This window comes from Dermacentor variabilis, chromosome 3, assembly GCF_050947875.1.
Source record: "Dermacentor variabilis isolate Ectoservices chromosome 3, ASM5094787v1, whole genome shotgun sequence".
In the NCBI taxonomy this organism is placed as follows: Eukaryota; Metazoa; Arthropoda; class Arachnida; order Ixodida; family Ixodidae; genus Dermacentor; species Dermacentor variabilis.
This window is the reverse complement of record NC_134570.1, coordinates 157,413,294-157,435,523: the sequence shown is the minus strand read 5'-3', so window position 1 is coordinate 157,435,523 and position 22,230 is coordinate 157,413,294.

The window sequence follows — 22,230 nt, the reverse complement described above, 5'->3', positions numbered from 1 at the left end:
CGGTAAGTTTGCAAGGCGTATCCACTTGGAATTATTTTCCAGAATGACTGTCAGTTTGAAGATATGCGCCATCAAACTCGCCCTAGAAATGCACTAGTGTTCCACATACTTTTTTGAAGAAACCATCATTTCTGCATTGAACCAGAAAAGTAATTGGAACGCCCATGTATTTCATTCCATACTTTGTGAAATAATATCTCGAAACTGGTGTCATCCTGGAAATTCATTGCAAGTGGATACGTTTTGCAAGCTCACCGGCTACAATTACTGAATTACAATATGAGCCATAAAGTAACTAAAAAAGAAGTTAATTTGTAGATTTTGATTGTCGTAGCTGAAGCAGGCGATTTTTAAAATTTCCGTAATACCTAAAAATGATCACCCGGCATGGCGGCACACACATGTATCGAGACAATCTGGTTTTGGGTTGACATATTTGGCTCCACTCAAACAATGGGTCCTCACAAAAATTTGCCTGTAGGCTCGTTCCCCACGGTTACCTTTAGTAAAAGGCGAAAGGTTGTGTTTAGGAAAAGTTTATTCAACAAGAGACGATACGAACGCTGAGTCACAATCACGACACAATTCCACCAGGACAATGACATATACAAAGTACGAAGCACTGTATGCATGGCACGTTGTCAAAGAAGTGTCCGAGTCCTCACTCATTAACACATAACTACATAGACCCACGCCACACACAGTTACATAGAAACTAATTGTCACATTATATAAAATGATGTTGATATATACAGTGTACACTAAGGTTATGTACAATGATGAAGTCAGAGAGACATCTTAAATAATTTTGAGGTGTTGCTATGAGATGGCTATATTCAAAAATGATCAGGTATACGAGATCACGCACATACAGAAGTCACATGCACGTACATTCTGTGCACATTCAGTTTACCCATCTGATGGCCTGGCTACAAGAACCAGGCTAGTCGAAAATTAAGCCGTACACGTCTATCAGACACCGACAGGAAACGGCACGACCACTGTGGAAAGGAACTCTTCTTCCCCAAGGGATAGCCACTCCTCTGAGAGAAACAACAGTAGCTCAAAGTGGAGCCTCCGCACAAGTGGAAACAGAGCACCGCGACGATGTCCTGCGGCAACTGCCCCGCACCGGTTACGCCATAGACAAAAGGCCCCCGCAGCAATTAAAAGTCGCGCAAAGCGGCCACGGGAGCAGCGACCAGGTGTAATAAACAGGTGAACTCAAAGACCACGGAAACCAGTATGCAAGGGCCTCCAAAATACCCTGGCAATGACGCATTGCAGCAGCACATGTTTGTTGCATTCCTGAAGGGGGCAATTTTGACACAGCGAAGATGGAACTACGCCCCACCACTCTAACCTGTCACGAGTTGGAAGCACTTGCCACTCTAGACGCCACATGAAGTCGCGTATTTGGCCATACAGAACTGATGCCGTTATTGCATCCCACGACACATTATTGGAACGTGCGCGGCGCGCTGGAGGAACTAGAGGAAGAAGTTAGGCTGACACTGTATTCACAACACGGTTTTCAAAAACGTCTACATCAGGACATACCTGTCGTATGTGGCGACAATAGGCCACCGCCGTAGAGTAAAATGCAAATGCGTTTAACACTTGTGGTCCGTGATTTAAGTGCACGCTCAGTAACATGTAACGAATTTTTGTGCCAAGGAAATAGCAGGCGAGTACACGCGCAGTACACGGATCACGCTGTAACAGATGGAGCAGAAATCGAAGAGCAAGCAGCCGGCAGCCGGAAGCCGACAGACACGGATGGGAACGCGAAACAACCGTGAGTGCGTGGTTGGCCAAGCGCCGCGCCACAGACCAGTTCTGTACTTCCCGACCATAAGAAGCAACCATGAAGGAACTGCTGGGACCTAGTAGCTCGTAATGGTGGCTGTACAACGTGACAAACGTACCACACTCGGCCGCAAAATACCGACTGTGCTAAGTACCTTCTTTCTAATATAGAGGTACATCATACGCTCGAACCTCTTGAATATTTCGCCTTATATCTTCAAGAATTGAGAGCCACACAGAGTCTGATATGCCATCATAGGTGTAATCAATGCCTAAAATACGAATAGAGTCGCTCTTTTGAAGACGGGAAATAGGATTTAGGCGTGTCTGTGGTGAACCAATGAACACATAACGACATTTTAAAAAATTTAGCGCAGCGCCTGAAATATTCCCGTACACAGGGAAAATTCGAAGGCAACGGGATAAGCTATCTTCATTCCTGAGATACAATGTGATGTCATCGGCGAAGGCTGTCACCTTCACAACACCGCTACCCGGCAGTGTGAGACCGCACACGTGAGGATCTCTCAGTACTGCGCGTAGAAATGGCGCACGGCTGAGCACAAAGAGCACTGGGGATAGAGGACACCCTTGACGAACACCACAAGTACTTTCCCGACCATCAAGAAACAATGTACTTCGGATATTTGAATAGGCAGCCCTAATAAGCTAAACGAAATTTGACGAAAAGCCAAACAAGGTCAGTACATTTAATATGTAGCTGTGTTCAAGGCGATCGAATGCCTTTTCTTGACCTAGGGAAACTAAGAGAACACGCGCTGACCTGGTCAGCGTGTATGTCATTATGTCACGCGTAACGAACGAAAGGCTGTGTCTCTCTGCCAGGGACTCAGCATGCCTGATGGTGTTCTATTAAGGAAGGCATTAGGCTTCCCAAGCGTCGGGGGAGAAAAACCGTAAAGGTTTTGTAGTCAACTTTTAGAAGCGTGATTGGCTTTCATTCTTCTGGATCAACTCATGATGGATCGTGCTTAGGTATCAGCACAATACAACCATCGCGAAAACTAGACTGGAATTCAAAGTTCTCAAAGCAGCGGCTGATAACACACACGAAATTGGCACCAATATCTTCCCAGAATGTTAGATAAAACTCCATGGGCAACCCGTCAGGTCCTGGGGCCGAGCCACGCTTCATGGAAGACAATGCTGCTTTTACCTAGTCAGCTGACGGTTGTGCACAAAGACGTTCAGTGACTTCAGGTGGAACCTGAGGCAGCACACTAATCATTTCGACGTTATCATGACCCATTCGCATATTCGTACGCGCCATGTTTTTAAAATGCGATACAAAGAGCAAATAATCACGCATGGGAGGCGACATAACAGGAGCAGGTGCTCTAGGGGCCACAGAATCGAATGCATTCGGCAGTCTTGAAAGCGAGTTTCTTGCAAAGCGCAGAACTTCAAGGTGTGCACACGGATTACGTCTGCATCGCCAAGCCGACGCTGGCAAAGACGACGCTGCGATGAGGCGTTGGATACGCCTGCGTAGCTCGCGCTGCCATTACCGAATCAGCGGAGTCGGTTGATTGACCGAAGGGCAATACGGAGCTTCGTGGCAGTATCCGCCAGTCCTTCTGACGTGCATCGCCTGAGTGCACGGCCTTCGTCTGAACAATGCAGACGCCACTGCACCTTGAGCGCGTCCCATGACCCTAGGTCGGAACTAGAAACAGAGGTTTGCAAGACTCGTGACAAACAAGAGCGCGAGTGCACGTCATGTAGAACGCGGATGTCGAGGCGCCAAGGTCTTACTAATGAAGCCGTAGAGAAGCGAACTTCAAGCATTGGCCGGTGATTGGAAATATAAGCAGGAGCTAAAGGTAAAGTTATTACATCAGATTGCGAAACATACTGAGCTAAATTGGTTGGCCCATAGGCACGGTGTAATCTGCTTGACGACGTGCCGCGTCGCTACGTCCAGACAAATGAACCATGAGAAACTGGTATGGACTTAGCTCGGCTATGCCAGGATATACGTAGCGAAAGCTAAGGCATAGCATGGTTAGCCTGGTTAATCTTGATTGCAAGTCAAGGTTATTCTGGTTGTCTAGCTATGTTGCGGCGTTTAGCCGGTCGTTCGGCGCGCTGTTCGTCTGTTTCCTGGGCGATTCGCTTCCTCTTCATATCGTTCCGATGTCGATTCCAGGCCTCCTCCTACTTATCAGAATTGTCGCCGTCCATACTGCAGCTTCAACTGTCGTTGCGGCGCACACGAGCTCTTTTCAATCCTCCGACATGTTATCAGGCATGCGACGCAGTTGGCGAAGCGAGCGGAGGCGAGCGCAACGACGACGAACGCGGTGTGACGTCATACCAAACGGCGGATGCGGAAAGGCGCGACGCTGCGCACCGGCGGAACACCTGTGGCTCGGTGCTACTAGTGGCGCATGCGCAGTAGTGACTAGGGAGCGAGAGAGAGAGAGAGAGATATCCGCGGCGGGGAGCGCATTCTGACGTCGTGTGCCTCGTCGAAGCACCGCCACGGCGAAATCGCAAGTTCGCGGTCAGTAAAGCTTTCGCTTTAAAAGTCGATATGTATGGATCCAGCAACGAAAAGTGTTGGACGAGGTGACGCAACTCCCGTGCGTTCCACTTAGGGTGACCCCAGCCCGGGCCTTGTACATCTGCTCACGTGTCTAAAACGCAATTAAAATCCCCAACAAGAACTACGTGACGACCATCCAGAGAATACACGTCCAGGTCACGAAAAAAAAATCATAGGACTTAGTGGCTTTCGCAGGCCCGTAGATGCACAAAATCCGTAACCTAAATGAAGATAGTACACAATCAAATGCCAATATTCGCCCTATCCCACCATAAAAGACATGATGATCTCGCAACAGAGTTCTGTTGAAAATAATAATACCGACTCCACTACAGCGTGACGTCGCGAAAGAGAAAAAAACAATCTAGGTTGAAAGTGCGCTTGAAAGTAAGAACATGCCCAATAGTGAAAAAATTTGTTTCTTGCAAACACAGAATGGTCCCAATTTGTAGCGCGGGCTACGCTGATAATTTCGGCTTGTTTTACAAGACTTCGAATTCCCTGTGCATTTAATGAACTAATTTTCAGGGTCTCAGCCATATCTAATTAAATGTGTCGCCTAACTGACCTAGTTCTGTTGTTCAAGTCAGCGCCCCAGGAACAATTCGAGGGGACATGCAGTACACACGTCAGTTCTTCGACACTCTCGAAGAAGGCGGAGGTTTCTTTGGCCGTTGTAACTCGGCGCGGCGATCCGGGGCACAGTCCGAGCCAGAGGATGACGCCTCGGCGCGCTTTTCTACGTCGAGTCCATCCAGGCTTGGTGAAAGTTCAACGCTACTATCAACTCCAAGGCTGAAGCTATATTCAGATGATGATGATGATGATGATGATGATGATGGAAGCGGGTGAGCTGTGGGATCGATAACATCGCCGCCGACAACTTCTGCAGCCGGGGGCTCATTCAGATGCAACGGCGCAGTGGCTTTTGCAGAAGTCACAAATCGGGTGTGGCGTTGCAAGCGACGCAACTGAGGCGGATGAAGGCACCGCAGGCTTCGTTGGTGTAGCGATCGCAGATATCGCCGGGCCAAGTGTTTTAGCCGTGTCGAAAACTTCGGTGCGATCAGGACTTATGGCAGCAGGCGCAGTGGAGGTGCCACCGGCCAGAACACGCATGTCCCTCACTGCCTGGGAGGCCGGGGAACATGGTGTGCTACGATCGGCCACGCCACTAATAGCACGGTCCTCCCTTTCGAATGACGAGGCCGGCGAACATGGCGTGTTTTGAATGCTCGAGCTGCATGCTTCTTCTCTGTCATTTGCCGACGCTGGTTGATGCGGTGTCAAGGCAATCTCTCTGGTTACGGTGCCACGCGCCGTCGCGACCGCAGCTGACGCCGGCGGTAAGGAGGGAAAAGCACCAGCAGTAGCGTCTGAGTAGGAACGCCGCACAAGGCTGTTATAACTCAACTGTCATGACTGCTACCGGGCGGGAACAGCATCCGGCCGGACGACCAGGAGTATAATAACGCCCACACAAGAACAGGCGCACTTGAGTGACAGCCCTTCAGTGACATTCAGTGATTCAGTGGCATTATTTCAGTGACAGCTTTTTGTTTATTCGGTGACAGCCGTTTGTTCAGGCGTTCTCAAGCCAATCCGGTGTGTGCGATGACGTCAGTCCCACGCCACGGCGAACGAGGTTTTCTCTGTCTTCGTTGTCATTTTCACTTTGCAGCACTCTTCCGTTATTAAGGTGAATACCGCGGTACGGATTTTCTTATACGGGTCGATCTACGAAGCACAGCTGGTTGAGCCTCTTCTGGTAGCTTCGGTACACCAACTGGTTGATCTTGCGAAGGTTGTGCCGGCACAGGACTGTATTGAGGACGGACTTGATCCATGTCACGCTGAAGCTCACCTTCTGTCGTTTCAACGGTGATCATTCTGGATCCCCTTGTTTCTTTCACTGTGGCTGGCAGCCACCTTTCTCCCTCTCCGAAGTTACGAGTCCAAACAGGAGTGCCCGGGCTCAGCTTGTTTTGTTGATCTGCCCGTGGAGAGATAGGAAAGGTTACGGGTGGTGGAAGGCATGTGTCCAGCCGAGAACGGATCTGGTATCCCAAAAGTTGTTGAGCTACCGTAGAATAGCTAAAGAGCAGATGTAGCCAATCGCTCAGACAAGTCACCTGACCTAACCTTCTTGAGGCCATCTTTCAGCGTCCGCACGGCGCGTTCAGCAAGCCCGTTCGATTGGGGGTGATATGGTGTCGTACGAAAGTGCGTTATGTTATTTCCTGTCTGAAACTTCGTGAAAGTATCTGACGTGAATTGAGTTCGGTTGTCTGTCACAATGGTTCTTGGTATACCCAGCCTGCTGAAGATTTCACGCAAGGATGTAACTGTCGATTGTGCTGTGGCATGACGCACAGGAACTGCTTCGATCCATTTTGAAAGTATCTATGGCCACTAGGACCATGGTGTTATTCACTGGACCAGCATAATCCAAATGGACAGGTGACCAATTCTCGTGCGTTAGTGGCCAGCTTACTGGTATTTTCGCCCGTGGCATTGCGCTTGCCTGTATGCATGTAGTACAATTCCTACTGATTTGTTCGATAGCTCCGTCGATGCCGGGCCACCACACGACAGTACGGGACAATGCCTTCATTGCAGACATTCCCGGGTGCGTCTCGTGCAGGAATTGCAGCATGTCACCACGAGCAACCTCGGGAATCACGACTCTGCGACCCCAGTAAATGAGACCTTTGTAAACGGTTAGCTCACTTTTTCGTGCGAAGTATGGGTCCAACCACGAATCGGGTGCTTTGCACTCCTTTGGCCAACCATGAAGCACGTAGGACTTGACATTTCCAAGTACTTGATATTTCTCGGTCAACTGTTTCATTGCTTGCGACGAAAGGGGCGTGTCATCCAGCTGCTGCAGCGAGTGCACGTACTCGTGTAGCTCCTCTGATGGGTCCTCGGTGGTTTCTAGAGGAAGCCGACTGAGTGCGTCTGCATTCAGGTTGTCCGAGCCAGGTTTGTACTCTATCTTGTACTGGTATGCTCCCAGCAGCGAGGAATAACGCTGAATTCTTGCGGCAGCCTTGATGGGCGTGGGACGATCGTCGCGAAATAGACCCACCAGCGGCTCGTATTCTTTGATCAAGGTGAATGTTCTTCCCAGTAGGTAGTCCCGCAACTCTGATACCCCGAACAATAGGGCCAACGCTTCACGCTCCAGTTGGGAATAATTCCTTTCCGCTTTGGTAAGCCTCCGAGAACGAAAACCTACAGGCTTGTCAACGTTGTCAATGCGATGGGACCGTACCGCTCCGATTCCGTCAGGTGACGCATCGCACTCCAAGCGCAGCGGTAGTGAAGGATCGAAGTGAGTGAGCATTTTGGCATTGCATAAAGCGTTTTTTGACTTATGAAACGCTTCGCGTTGTTGACAGCCCCAATTCCAGCGACGTTCTTTGGTTATCAGATCGTAGAGTGGTGATAGCAGGTTGACCATATTGGGAAGGAACTTGCCGTAATACATGAAAAGACCCAAGTAGGAACGCAGTTCGCTCACGTTCTTGGGTGTTGGCGCCTTCATGATAGCATCCATGGTCTTCTCCAGAGGTTGCAGCCCTCCAGTACTGACCTTGTGGCCAAGATACGAAACCTGAGGCATCCTGAAAGTGCACTTGTCCTTCTTTACCTTGACGCCGCACTCTCGAAAGCGCTGGAGAACTGCCTTGAGGTTCTTTCCACCGTCATTCCCCTTCTCGGCAACCAGTACGTCGTCCAAGTACGCCTGGACTGCCGGGAAACCGTTCAGGACGCTGTCCATTATTGGCTGAAAGATAGCTGGGGCAGAGGACGCACCAAATGGCAGGCGATTAAAGCAGAATAATCCCCGAGTTGTGTTAATGACCATCAGCTTCTTTGACTGCTCATTCAGGGGAACCTGGTTATAGGCGTCTCTAAGGTCCAATGTGCTGTAAACGTCACCCTCGTGCAGTGCAGCAAAAAGGTCATTGATTTCCGGGAGTGGGTACTGCTCCGTCACACAGCTGGCATTTACCGTTAGCTTGTAATCGCCACACAATCGAACTGTTCCGTCTTTCTCATTACCGGAACTATCGGCGTCGCCCTCTCCGAGTGAGCCACCGGGGACAGGACTCAGGAGTTAACAAACCTGTCCAGCTCGTTAGAAACCTTTTCTCGCATTGCATAGGGAAGTGGCCTGGCTTTGAAGAACTTTGGAACTGCATCCTCCTTCATGTATAGATGAGCGGGCGGAACCTTGAACAGACCCAGTTCAGGTGCAAACACGTCCTCATACTCACATAGGATCGCTTGCAAGTTTAGCCCTTGCTCCTTAATGCTGGACACGCTCAAAACCGCAGCCCCTTCGTTGTTCAGCGCCTGGATGAGATCCCGCCCACACAGGCTCGGTCCGGAGACGCGAACAACGGTCACTGACGCCGTAACAGTCGTGCCGCAGTATGAAACTGCGAGCGTTAGCTTCCCGGCTATAGGCAACGGACCCAAGTAGCATGACAACTTCAAGCTGGATTTTTCAAGGCAGGACCAGCTTGTGCAATGTTGGCAGTAGACGCCCCTGGACACTACGCACACGGGTGAGCCGGTGCCACTTTCCATCACGATGTCGGCTCCGCCCCAGCAAAAATTGCGTCGTACCGGGCTGACGATTCCGTTGTCTGCGGTCGGTTGCGGCTTTAGTGTATACAACTGTGCGGAGAGCTCGTCTTCGGCATTTTCCATTGAGCCGCTGCTCAGCGCCTAGCTCTGGTGCGGTCGCTTTTCCTTAGATCGACGCACGGCAGATAGGTGCCCTTATTCCCTACAGTTGAAACATTTGGCGTGTTTCAAGGCACAAGTCACCTCACCGTGCTCACGGCTTCCACACCGATGACAACCTTTAGACGATCCACTCGCCTGACTGCACGTTTTTCCTGCCTGTCGCTGCAGTGTATCGCCCGCTAGTGTGTGAAGCTCGGGCTCTTCTTTCGTGTCCGTCTGCTTCATAAGCTGAACACCCTGTCGTGCAGCCTCTGCTGCAAGCACGATGTTTTCTGCCCCCTGCAATGTCAGTTTCGGGTGAGAAAGCAGTGCCTTCTGCACGCCACTGCTACGAATTCCGCACACGATCCTGTCTCGAAGCAGGCGGTTCAACATGGACCCGAAGTCGCATTTATCAGCCAGACGTCGAAGCTCCACGATAAACTATTGGGCTGATTCCTAGAACGACAGAAAGCTGAGCTAGTTGGTAAGGATTCATTATGCAAATAGAAGTGAGGCGTGCAGACAGTACACAAGAGTATAGAAGTGGACAACACGAACGCCGACTATCAACTGAAGGCAGCACTGAGGCTAAAGAAGAAAGAAGACACAAAACTCCTCTGCGCATGCTCAGGAATGGTAACACCACGTGTCAATTGGGTACACGTGCCGGTCTACGTGAGAGAGAACTGTTAAGGCACTTAATCTCTTCCTTATGTAAAGTAATCGAAGGCTGACTCACGCACGCACTTCCCCCGTTATAGATATGCCATGCCTCTACCATAAGACGCGTATCTTCATTCTTATGCCTGTACAATATCGCGCATTCATTTAACTCTGCCGTGCAGTTACAATCTCGGGCAATGTAGCGAAAGATCAGAAGGCGATCCACCGGTTAACGACCTTTTATGTTCCATTAGCCTCTGATTGATACACCGTCCCGTTTGCCCTGCGTAGAACTGGCCACAGCTAAGGGGAATATTATAAACCACACCCATACGAGTCAGTAAAACTGTTGTTCTTATTGTGCTTTACTGGACAAATATCTGTTCGTTTTTTTTTCTTTTACCCGCTCCTCTTTATTCTGTACGGCAACGCATATCTTACCTAGCTTATTAGGAGCAGTGAAAGCAACATTAACATCTACTAGCAACTTTCTTAAGCCTGTGCCACACTGCATGAATACACGGAATAGCCACTACTCTTTTTTTGCTATTACTGCTTTCTGTAATCACGTCCGTCCCTCTCGAAACCGACTTCTTTAGGCGCTCAGCCACAGTGGCCACCGCTACACTAGGATAACCTGCTTCTAATAGGCGCCGGATCTGCGCATTAAAACTGGCGCTCATTTTGTGCATGCAGAATCTGGTGAGGGAAGACTTAAGGCACGCCATGGCAATTCCGTTTTTTTACTAATTTAGAATGCTTGGATTGAAAGTTTAGCAACGGCTTCGAAGATCTTGGGGAGTACTGCCAACAAACATGATTTTGTTCGAAGATCAAGGAAATGTCAACAAACGGAATTACGCGTCGCTGAGGAAATTCCTTGGTAAACTTTAATCCTCCCCCATAAAGTTTAAATTGCTCACTTACTGAGGTAGCAGCGGAATCGAATTCTTCCCCATTGCAGAAAATCAGGTAACCATCAACGTAACGATATATCTTGATAACGTTATCACCTAATGCTTTCTCTAAGCAGTTGTCAACCTTACTCAGGCAAATGTTGCTAAGAATAGGGGGCAACCTTTGAGCCAATATAAATGCCCCATTTTTGCAGAAAAATGCCATCTCTCCACCCTATCATCGTCGACTTCAAGTACATTGAAAGAATTTCTAGAAAAGAACACCGCATCTGTCAATAAAAGCCGACTCTTGCACTTGTTCTTTAATGCACTCATTTACGGAATTTAGCAACCCGTCATGCGGCAAGGAATGATACAGGTCTTCGATATCCATACTAAAAGCTGTACAATCACCAGGATTTTCCTCTCTCAAATACTGAACTAGTGCCTGAGAATTACGTAGGCAAAAGGGGCCTGAAAAAACTAGTGAACCTAGGCAGTTTTGTAGGTAACTAGCGACACAGACCTGCCACGCCTCACTTCTATTTGCTGATTCTTCTTCCTTTTGAATGCGGGTGAAGAACTTGAAGCTTGCAGCTATCTCATTTGGCGGGGGTGCGTAAAATTCTTCGAGAATGGTAACCACTTCGCGCGTAGGTTAACTCGCTCACCTTCCGCGGGGAACAACGCCCACTCAATACGTCGATAGGCTTCCAGCCCAGTGCCGAGATGAGAAGCGTCCTTTTTTTAGCGTCGTCGATGATGTCGTTACCTTGAAGTAAGACTCGACTCTGATGTAGTACGACGACCACTTGTCCTTGGCGTCGTCGAACTGTGGCACTTGGTACACCATGGCAGGAGTGTTCGCCTTCATCAAGGTGCTGGTTCGTTGCTCGTCGCCACAGTTATAACTCAACTGTTATGACTGCTACCGGGAGGGAACGGCATCCGGCCGGACGGTCAGAAGCATAATAACGCCCACACAAGAACGGGAACACTGCGCCCGTTTATTCAGTGACAGCCCTTTGTTCAGACGTTCTCAAGCCGCTCCGACACGTGCGATGACGTCGATCTCGCGCCACTGCGAAAGCGGTTTTCTCTGTCTTCGTTTTAGTTTTCACTCTGCAGCAAGGCCACATGACTGTAGGGTGCCCAACCCCGCAACACCGACAAGGATGGCCACATCCGGGGCTTTCGTGGCCATGGATACCACAACGGCCACAGAACGCTGCGGTGCACTGTGCACTGTAGTGGTCGCTAGCGCCGTACCTACGACACACGCGTTGCAAGCCACGGTGGTCAAACGTTGCACGATGACCAGAGGCTCGCAGATAATTGGGGACAGGGGTTGAGGTGCTCGTTTCCATTCGAACGAAGCGGCTGCCCGTGAGCACGCCATGTCGTCCGCTCATAAGACAAGCGTTGACAGACAGAACCTTGCCGTATGGTAATTGTGCCTGGACGAGGACTTCATTCCGAACGAAGGATTGCAAGAAGAGGCAGGTTACGTTGGTTACCTGCGGGCCGATGGTAACGACAGGGCAATGCTCGCCACCGATGACAAGGCAGCCAGCATCGACGATTGGAGTCACGGAAGCCATAGTCTTGACGGCGACTTGGAAGTTGAAGCTTCCCATGTGCTGAACGCAATAGACCTCATAGAGACCAACTATTGAGGCCGTCGCGTCAACGATTCTCTCAGGATCATTCCCCGCAGGGACAGCAACGTCGAAAACCTAGGCCTTCTAAGGAGTCCACAGAACTGTAGGTGTCATGGCGTGAGAGGTGGACGCCCCTGAGGTGAAACACGCAGGGACGTCAGCAGAAACAGCGAACTGTGTTTAGAAAAAGTTTATTTCGACAAGACGCGATAGGAACACTGAGTCATAATCACGGCACAATTCCACTGGGACGATAACATGTAAGAAGCGAAACACAGCACGTTTTCAACGTAAGTAATGTCCCAGTCCTCACGCACCAACCTATAAACACGTATACCCACGGAAAGGCACAGTTACACATAAACTAAATGCCACGTGTACAAAATTATTTTCAATATATACAGTGTACACAATGGTTATGTACAATGATGATGTGATAGAACACTTTACACAATTTTGAAGTGGTGTGCACGAGATGTGTATATACAAAAATGATCATGTATACGAGAGTACACACACACAGAAATCACGGGCACCTGCATTTTATGTGCATTAAATGAATACTACACAAAGAGAAGTTTTACTTGCTTGAATACATTTTCCATTTTGATGTCACGATACAAGTATGCTTCAGTACAAATGAAAGTTTTCTATACAATCAAGTAGATATTATGGACTGCAGCGTGATCTAGTTTCCAGTTTGTTCCTACATTACAAGGATAATTCAAAATATATATATACATACAAGGATACTTCCATGAATACATGCAATGCAATTAGTACAATGAGTACAATATCGACGTGATCTATACATTTTTATATAAACAATCATATATAAGCATGTTTAGCAGACTTATACAATTGCTAGGTTTGTCTTGTTTTTGTGTGTTTATTTTTGTATTACCTTCCCTTTTGCATGCTTTGGCGTTTTACAAATTGAGCCATTAAGAAGGGCTCGAAAGTCAGCATCCGATGATAGGAATTGTCACCTTGTCCTTCCTTGCCAACCAAAAGCGTGTGTGCCATTCTTTTAGGAATTCCTCCATGCCGTTGCTTTCGAAATCCTGGTTTGAAAAATTGCACATAACAGTCCTTATTTTCTTTAATACAGGAAATGCGGCTTTCTGGTGTTTTCGTGTTATTTCTGCTTTTCCTCTTCTTTTCCATAAGCAAAACATAATTTTTATTGTCATCAATTTTTCGAAGTTGTTTTTGTTTCTATATGGTTTACCTAATTTTGTTTTGAAATCGTTAGAGGCTAATCTCCAAATTATTTTGGCAGAGGGGGCAACCTTTGAATACATGTCCTTGAGTCTCTGATGCTGTGCAGTTGGGGCATCGGTCCGTTTGCGTGATTCCAAATTTAGCTAGACGTGCTTTTGTTGGTAAGACACCCCACTTTCTTTTCCATTCGAAGTCTTGTATTTCGTATGAGAGATTGGAACCTTTCCAGAACTTCCATTTTTGGATATTGGTTTTGTTGATATCTTGGGATTTCAGTTCTCTAATGGCCATCGCGGTGCTCGCGTCTATGGCTTGATTTCTTCGATGGTAGTTTCCGGACAGATTTCTTCTATTGCTCCTATTGTGTTGATCGCCGTTTTGTAGAATTTTGATGGTATTTCCGATTTTGGGCCGTTCCATTTCTTGTCTGTGATGTATTGATCAAGCGTGCTTAGCCAGTACCGTAGTACTGACACTCCTCTGTATTGTGGTGCATTAGCCAATGCCACAACCGTTTTCGCAGCTAGAGTGTTTGCTATTAGAGCTACGTTTGGGGGTATTCCCAAGCCTCCTCTTGATACTGGAAACCAGATGATATTCTGTGTTACTGGAGCTGGTTTGTCGCTCCAGAGATAACGTCCTATGAGGGTTGTTAGTTTATTGGTGACAAGCCTAGGCATGGTCGTAACTCTCGCCACATAAAATGCTGGGGCAGACACTTTCGATTTGATTGTTTCTGCTCTTTCAAGTAGACTCGCCCGCTGGTTCAATGTTTGGTCCACGAAGTGGGCTGCTTTCCTTAGTGGTTCTTCCCAGCTTTTTGTTGCGATATCGCCTGCCTCAAACCAGATGCCAAGAACTTTAACAACTTGCACAATGTGTCCATCGCGTAATGCAATACTTCCCGGTGGACCAAAACAAAGTGCTTTGCTTCTTTGATGATTTATTTTGGCACCAGATGCTGTCGCATAATCTTCGAAAATCTGTAGAAAGGCTTGATAGCTATCTGCGTTTTTCGTGAGCAATGAAATGTCGTCTGCAAAGGCTGCGATTTTAATTTCCTGTTTTCCTGGTAGGGGAAAACCCCTAATTATGTCATTGTGCTCGACAGCTCTTAACAAGGGATCTAGGGACACGACAAAGAGTCCTGGTGACAGACTGCACCCTTGTCGTACCCCTCTAGTGACTGCAAAACTCTCTGTTACGAAGTTATTGATTTGTTTTTCACTTGTCATTCCATGGTATAATGTTTTAATGATGTCTACGAATGTTGCTGGAAATCCAAATTTTTCCATAGTATTGTATATGTAGTTATGTTTAACTCGGTCGTATGCTTTTTTTTTATCTAGTGAGATGAAAATGCCTTTACATTCTTTTTGTTTTGCATATGCAAAGGTGTCCCTGGTAGTTATTAATGAGGCGTAAATTGATCTTCCGGGAACCGCTGCAGCTTGAAAATCAGATATTATCTCGGGTAGTATAATGCTAAGCCTGTGTGCAAGTAAAGTTGTCGCCACTTGATAATCAGTATTAAGTAGTGTTATGGGTCTCCATCCGTTGACATCTAATGGATCACGGTTTGGTTTGGTTAACAGTATAATCCGTCCCTTAGCGAACGACGGTGGTTTTTCCTTGTTTTGAATGAGGTTATTTAGGGTTTTCACTAGAATCCGGTCAAAATTCCATCCGGTCCAGGTGCCGATTCATGCGTCATTTTCTTGATTATATTTAATACTTCCTGTGTTGTTGTTGGGGCGCATAGTTGTTCCTTATTTTCTGTACTTATTTGGGGAAGGTTGTCTAATAGGCCGATGGTGTTGTATGTTCTTCCTGTAAAATTTTTTTAAAATGCTCCAGAAATTCCTCATTAATGGATTCTTCGTCTGTTGCGATTTCGCCGTTGTTTAATCTTATTTTCTCTATTCTTGTTTGGTTCCTGTCACGGTTTGGATCTCGTGCTCTATGTCCCAAATCAGTTGGTTCAACGCTGTGATTGTCGACTTACTTTCTCTCGATTTCTTTGGTTTTTTTCAGACGTTCTTTGTATCTGTATCGCAGGCAGTCCACATATTCTTGCATACAGCATGTCATTTCACCCCCTCTCTCTATTATTCTTATTTTTCTTAGGATTTCGTTAAGATCTTTGGTGTGTCTTTTTTTCCTATTTTGTTCAGCCTCAATAAGTATTTTTTTCCATTCTTCTTTTAAATCATCCCAATTTTCGTTCTTATTCTTTTCCAAGCTTGCTTTCAGTCTCAGTCGTATCCATTCAATTTCTTCTTGATCGCGTAGCAGTATTGGGTCCATGCGCCACAATCCTGTGTTGTGTGGTTGCCCTTCTATTCCTCGGAGTTTGAATGTGACCGGATTGTGGTCGCTGAAAGGTTTACATCCAGTTGGTCCTTGTATCGTTTTAATATCTATGAGGTCATTTAATAAACGAGGTGATATATATATTCTGTCCAAACGGCTTTCGGTGCGACCACAGGTTCTTGTACTTTCAAACCTATCTCCGTAGGACCAAACCCATGCATCTGACATATTATGGTGCTTAAGCATATTTTGAAGTTCTCTTGCATGATACGTTGATCGACCACGTCCTGGGCCTCGTATGTCTCTATTGCTATCGAGGACGCAATTAAAATCTCCGACTAATATACATGGGGAATTATTGGGCATGTAATCCCATAGGTTGTGGAAGAATTCATTTGTTAAGCTTCTTGTTACCGGGGCATATACATTGATTATCCGAGTCTTCCTACCTCCTCAAAAAAGGTCGACATATACAATTCGCCCTTTTTTATCGCATGTGCAAAATGCATGACTACGATATCTGTTCGAAATGAAAATAATGCCTGTACCACAAGCTCTGCTATTCGTTAGTGAAAAAAACCGTCTATGCCATGTAGTTCTTTGAATGCACTCACATCCTGTATTGTTCGGAAGTTTGTTTCTTGAAGGAATAGGATATCAATTTGTTGTTCCTGAGCAAATTTTAGTAATAGTTTTTGTTTATCTATATTACGGATGCCTCTAACGTTAAATGACATACAGTGGAGATTGGCCATTTGCATTTACGCTCACTTTCCAAAGTTTCGTGGTACGCGTTCCATTTTTTTTAATTATAAACAAGCCAATTTACAAAGAGGAGGGGAGAGAACGTAGGTTGCTATAGCACCAACTTATGCCATAGTCAACCATGCTGTTATTCTCTCATGTCGTCGTCGCTTGAGGATGACCCTTCAGCCTGTTTGGGTGAAAGCGTCCGAGGTTTTTTTGAGTGTAATCTGCGAATTGTATCGCTGTCACTACTCGTGTCAGCTTTGATGCGACGTGATGTATTTGGATGATGAGAATCCACATCGCTTGCCTTCTCTTTGTCCAAGCTGTGTTTTCCCTCTTTTCTTCTTCTATTCGATCTCGAGCGGCGCCGTTCTTTCTTTTGTTTTTGTCGTTCATCGTGCACTCCGCAAGTGTCTGGTGTGGTCCTCAAGGTAGTTTTCTCACTTTTTGCTGGTTTTTCCTTAGCTGGAGTCGTCTCGGGGATTGCATAGTCGCCGCTGGCCGTTATTGGCCGGTCAGTGCTTGGTGTGGTATTCAAGGTAGATTTTTCACTTTTTGCTGATTTTTCTTTGGCTGGAGTTGTCTCGGGGATTGCATATGTTCCACTGGCCGTTATTGGCCGGTCATCGCTGTTTTTAGAAATGTTCGATTTCTTGCAGTGTGGTAGTCCTTTTGATTCCCCTTGGTTGTCACTAGACTGTGAAGACAGAGACTGGGATGTCGATGTCGAGACGTCTGATGAGTTTTCGTCCGTTTGTATCGTCGGAGTCACTTCAGTCTCTGTTGAAGTCGTATCGCCTGACTCTTCGACGCTTTCTGATGAGCCACTACTAGAATGGTGGTTTGTTTTGTCATTTTCACTTCCATCACACTCGTCCCAATAATTGGATGAAGGTGTTGGCGTTTGCGTGGTGCGTCGTTTCAATACTTCTAGTGTGGACCTGACAGGCTCGAGTTTGTGCAGGGTAGGAGATCTCATAGGTTCACGAATGGAACCCATAAAGTTAGTGGATGGTGTTCCACGGGCAGCTGCAACGTATGACTTTTTCCGGAAACAGGATTTAGTGGCATGGTGTCCGCCACACCGCTTACATTCGTCCACGCAAGTTTCAGTGTCACGTCCGAATGTGCTGCAACGCTTGCAATAAGGTGATGTGCAAGCAGTTGCCATGTGCCCATCGCTTCCACACCTAGCACAAACTCGGCGCATACCGCAATACTCAAACACAACTCGGTGGCCCTGAATGGTCATGAAGTTGGGCACTGGCCTACTCATTACCATTCGGGCCACTCGAACACCGCTGAACTTGTTATGGTGGCTAAAAACGCTTGAGTGTGACACTCATTTTACTTTACCATACGGTTGCAAAGCGAACAGTAGGGCCTCGTCAGGAATGTACATAGGAAGCCACAGCAAGAACGAGGCCAATCGTGCCATATTTTATCCGATGTCTTCTGAATTTCTTCAGGGCTTAATTGTCTATATGTGATGTTTTGAATAATGTTTGTAACTTCTCCTGGACAATGTTTGTATTGGGACATTCTGCTAGAATCATCTTTTGGGTGCTGTGAGCGGCTCTATAATATGGTGATGGATTTTCTGCGAGCGGTCCAGTTTCTCGTTTACCTGTAAGTGCTATATGGCATGTGCTAGCCAGATACGCCATCAGATTTTTACCCATGTATTCGGGGATCATGCATAGGGACAGGACTGTTTTTAATGCTAGGATCTTGCCAGTATTCATTATGTGTGGTAATCCAAGGCCACCTGATTTTTGCGGGAGTTGCAGCAGATGTCTTTTCAATGAAGGAGGTTTGCTATTCCAGAGAAAGGCTGATATTAACTTGTTAAGTTGGGTGCCAATTTTCCTGGGCACAAGGCCAATTCTAGCTACATAGTTCGCATAAGCACACACAGTCGTTTTGATTGCCAGTGATTTTTGTCGAAGCGATAGGCATCTATGGTTCAGGGAGCTAATTGCGGCATTGGATCTTTGGACTGCTAGTTGCCATGAGGCGTCTGCTACCCCACTGCTGGTGAAGATGATTCCTAATACTTTCACTGAGTTAACTATAGGAATATTAGGTATGGAACTGGGAGGAAAAGAACCGAATAGCAACGCTTTACTTTTCTCCTCGTTGATGCGGGCACCCGATAATGCAGAATACTCAATAAAAATGTCTTTGAATTCCCGAAAGCTCCGATCATCTCTAAGAAACAAAGAAATATCGTCAGCATATGCACTGACTCTAATTTCCTCTTCCCCAGTCATAGGAACGCCTCGAATTAGTTTGGTTTTAATTATGTTTCTGAGTAACGGATCTAGCGAAAGAATAAAAAGGGAAGGGCTCAGTGGGCAACCTTGCCGCACACCTCTATGGACGGGAAAGTTAGGTGAAATTGTTCCGTTCACTAAAATTTCACTTGTGATATTTTCGTACAGGAGCCTAATGCTGCGTATGAAGTTGGGGGGCAGATTTAGTAAATCTAGGATTAAAAAAAGGTACTTATGTCTGACCCTGCCGAAAGCTTTTTCCTGGTCTACTGATATGAATACTCCGCGCACTTCCTTAGACTGCGCATATTCGAACACGTCACGGGTTATCATTAGATTCGTGTAAATGGATCTCCCCGGGACCGCACAAGATTGATAGGGGGGGAGATTATAGAAGGCAGTAGTTTTGCAAGTCGTATTTGAAGTAAACTAGGAACTAGTTTATAATCGGTGTTTAGCAAAGTTATCGGACGCCATTATTTAATGTCAGTCGGGGGGGGGGGGAGGCTCCGTCCTTTAGAATGAGTGTAATGTGTCCTCTGCTGAAGGAGGCGGGCTTCTTCCCCTCCTCGATAACCATTTTATCCATTTTGAGTAACTTATCGCCGATTGCTCCAAAGAAAGTCTTGTAAAAGTTTGTGGTTAATCCATCACAGCCGGGTGCTGTTCCTGTACTCATGGAGTTCAGGGCCTGTTTGATGGAGTCTAGGGTTATGTCTTCTGTAATACATGCAAGGCCTTCTTCTTCAAGGGATGATATGTCGCAACACAGATCGCGAACTCTTGTTCTGATATCTAGAGGTTCACTAAAATCGTCGGTTCCAAAGAGGTCTATGAAATGTTCACGAATGCATGACTCGATTTTTGAGGGGTCAGTCGTGAGGGATCCGTCTGGCAGTCTGATTTCTGAAATGCGCACCCTGGCGTTACCTATAACGCAGGTGCCAGTGTCCTTAGTGCTCACATGTTGCTGTTCTTCATCATCGAAAATGAATTTTTTTCGTACAAGGCGGTCCTGTTTTGTTTCCAAAACCTCCAGGTATTCCTTGGTACAGCTCGTTAACGTATCTGCCCATTTAATGATTTGCATTCGGCGCGTTAGTTCGTTTAGTTGTTTGGTAATAATTCTATGTCTCGCCTTCCCCTCATCCTGTAAGATTTGTTTCCAAACTTCTTTCAAGGAGTCCCAACTTGATGGGGACATCGTTTTGAGATTTTGAACAGTTGCTGTAACGGCGGCGTTGATGTTTTCAATACATTTATCATCTTGGAGGACTGCGGGATCTAAACGCCATCTATCATAAGACAGGTTGCGGCCGGCACTACCACTTAACGTTACTACTACAAGGCAATGATCTGTTTTGCGCCGGAGAGTGTCGGGGAGGGGTGTGATCTCGCATCGAAGTAGCGTGGGTAGTAACGAATCAGGTAGATACACCCGGTCGATTCTACTATTTGTGCGAAAACCGTATCTCGTGGTTCCAAAGCGGTCATGGTGGAGAGAGATCCACGCATCTGATAGTAGGAGATGGCGAAGTATGTTAACGAGCTCCTTGGCATTGTAGGTGGAAGCACCCTGCCCGGGGCCTCTGATGTCCCTATTTGAATCCACGACACAGTTGAAGTCCCCAAGTCAGACGTGAGGGATTGGTTCTAGAAGCAATGGATGTAGGTTTTTGTAGAATTGGTTGGTTAAAGATCTAGTGACTGGCGCGTAAATGTTTACAGATCTAATTTTCCGTCCGTCTATGTAGATATACGTAATGAGTGTGCGTCCACTCGCCCCAAACATACAATGGGCTTTTTTCCGGCATTTTCTGGTGAGGAAGATGGTGCCCACTCCACATGATTTCGCGTTTGTTAGTGAAAAGTAAGCAGAGACGTTATGTTCCCGTTGAAATGAGGTCACCTCAAGCGGGGTTCGAACGTTGGTCTCTTGTAAGAAGAGAACATCGACACCAAGTTGTCTGCCCAAGTCGAGGACGTAACTTTGTTTCTGCCTGTCCCTGAATCCTCTAACGTTAAAGGATGCAAATCTGAAGACACTCATGAGAGCCTGGACTTCATAATACAAGTACAACTGGAGCGAGAGGACACACACTCGGTGCAAGTCGTGCAAAGTGCAACGAAAAACATGACAATTAGTTATTAGACATATGGTTACACCGTGAGGGGAGGGGAGGTCCCTAGAAGTATTTATTCCAGCATGTCGCCATCACCGAGTGATGATCTCTCATGCAGTTTCGGTGAGTGTTTACGAGCCTATTTCGATTTAATGCGGCGAAATGCGTCGCTATCACTGCTATTCTCATCCCTAGGCCGTCGCATTTGGGTGGAGGCGTCATGGTCATTGGGCATTGGGCTACTCCTATCCGGGCTATGCTTTCCCTCTTTATTCCTTCTGTGCGAACGGGACCGGTGCCTCGGCATATTCATTTTACTTCGATCGTCGGGAGGCGTTTTCAAGGGCTCCTTTGTGTCAGGAATTCCTGAATGACCTCCCGAGCTCATGGAGGGTTCATCCATTCCCTCTTCAGGTATGGCACAGCGCCCACTAGCTACTATCGGCCTTGAGTCATTTGCGGTCACGGATTGGCTAAGTGAGTCATTGTTATGACGTTGCACTTGCTCGACACTATGCTCCGATTGGGACACTTGTGCCGTGTCCGGCTTGGTCTGATTAAGCACCGAACTCTTGTGCGGCTCAGTTTCAGAGGAGACTGATTCAGAAGTGACGTCTACAGAGGCAGAGCTTGCAGAGGGTTCAGCCTCCGAGGGAACTGAGCGAGGGGTTGTTGACTCCTTCGTGAGAGAACTACCACTAACGGTATGGCACGTTTCACTATCCGACGAGGAGGCAAGTGGGGACGAGCGCTCAGCAAGCGGTTTTAGGACTTGTAAGTTAGTCTTAGGGGCCGTCATCTTCGGCAGTGGGGATGATCTCATGGTAACTGAGCCGGAAGGCGGAGAGCCACGGACTGCGGCTACATATGACTTTTTCCTGAAACAATCTCGTGTGCCATGGCTCCCGCCACACCGCTTGCACTCCTCTTCACATCCCTCTCTCTCATGGCCAAACAGGCCGCAGCGTTTGCAATACGGGGATGTGCAAGCCGTGGCCATGTGGCCGCCATCTCCACACCTTGCACACACCCGCCTCATTCCACGATACTCCATCATGACTTTACGCCCCTGTATTGTCATGAAATTAGGTACGGGCCTGCTCATTTCAATGCGGACAACCCGCACACCATTCAACTTGTTTTGTCTGTTGGCCACAGCAGCGTGGGACACGCCCTTCACTTTGCCAAACTATTGTAAGG